Source organism: Entelurus aequoreus, linkage group LG19 (assembly GCF_033978785.1).
Source record: "Entelurus aequoreus isolate RoL-2023_Sb linkage group LG19, RoL_Eaeq_v1.1, whole genome shotgun sequence".
NCBI classification, from domain to species: Eukaryota; Metazoa; Chordata; class Actinopteri; order Syngnathiformes; family Syngnathidae; genus Entelurus; species Entelurus aequoreus.
In genome coordinates, this window is record NC_084749.1 from 19798305 (window position 1) to 19800147 (window position 1843).

Sequence of the window (1843 nt, forward strand, 5' to 3'; positions counted from 1 at the left end):
ATTTTTATTTAAGACAATGGAGCTGTGTCCTCCGGCACATCCAATTATAAGAAGGCATTGTAGCCTTCTCGTTCCTTTACATGCATTTTTAATGCGTTCATACATGTTTAATGCTTGCATATATTTAACATTTATGCAAGGATCACTTTCTTCTCAAACCATGGCAGGGACTAAACTGAATGTTTTGGTGTGTCGGCACATTATCGCTTTCATCAACGTTTACATTATTAATACATAATAAGCGTATGGTTAAAGGAAAAGTGCACTTTTTGGGGGAATTTTGTCCATCGTGTGAGACAAGAAACTAACGTCTTTCCCTTTACTGTGCGTTCTAAGTAGTGAAAAACTGCTAGTACGAGGCAGCTAACATGTGGATTCATATATTCCGCCTATAAAGCCCTAAAAAAACATCCAAAACCCACCAACAACGCGGTGAGCTGCATATCAACCGGGCTATATCGACATTGTTATTGCAAGAGCTAACACCAAGGAACTACCTTTCTGGCATCGTGACACCTTGCTCACACTGATCCTCCAACCACGAGCTTGAGCTGCTAACAACGTTAGATGCAATCGACCATAAAACAAAAAAGAACTATTGCCTTTAAATTAGAAAAAGTTAATGTTAGATTATGAAATAATACATCCACCTGTGCAGTAGAAGGTTGCAGCTACCAACTTGATACTTTATAGCAAACAATACACTGCAAAAACTGAAATCTAAGTAAGATTAAACAAATATCTCAAATAAGGGTGATATTTGCTTATATTCTGTCTGATAAGATAATTCTTCTCACTAAGCAGATTTTATGTTAGAGTGTTTTACTTGTTTTAAGGGTTTTGGTCCTAAATGATCTCAGTAAGATATTACAGCTTGTTGCTGAGATTTTATGACCTATATTGAGTAAAACATGCTTGAAACTAGAATATCAACTGTTGCAAAGCTGTGTCATCCACACTCACAAGTATAAAACTACTTTTTTAAAGTAATAATTTCTTATTTCAAGCATGAAAAAAAAAATCATGACTTTGACACAATTGTGTCTCATATTTAAACAGATGCCAGCCAAATGGACTTTGCTGTTTTATTTTCAACGAAACAATAGAAAATACGTACTCATATAGTAGTACAGGTGTTATTAGTGAGAATATACTTATTTTAAGGTATTTTTGGGTTCATTGAGGTTAGCTAATTTTACTTGTTTTGGAAAGTCTTGACAAGCCAAATTTTCTTGTTCTATTGGCAGATATTTTTGCTTAGTTCAAATAAAATACCCCTAACTTTTGTATTTTTTTTTCTTGTTTTTGAACACTGACTTTTTGCAGTGTAGAACACAGCATACGAGCATCGCAACATGGCTATGAAGCATTTTTTTTTTATCCGAGGAGTGAGGTTTATTTTGATTTTAGCAGCTAAAAAAGAGTAATAAGTGCTGAAAGTTACAACTATCGCATCAGTTGGCATCCCAGTGAAAACGGACATTGTAAGTCACTTTATGTTTTTTTTAAAACGTTTAGCAATAGTGCTGCATGACAACGCTCCGGGACTCTCACAAAGTTTGCCATTAGTGGTAGCAAACACAGAAATTGCACTCTTTGCTAGTGTTGTTAACAAAAGTATTGTTCATTGCGCCCAGGGAAGAAGTTACGGTAATGCTTAACCCTTGTATAATGATCATATTGTTGTTACTCAGAATAAACAATATTAACGTTGCACGGAAAATTTCTCTGCCAGTTTCTGCAACCCACAGGTATTCTTCTTTTGTGTTTCTGCACCTGCGGTTCCCACACAAGGTTGCAACATTGTTTGTCAACACTGTCTGCTCTCATTTTCTCGCACATT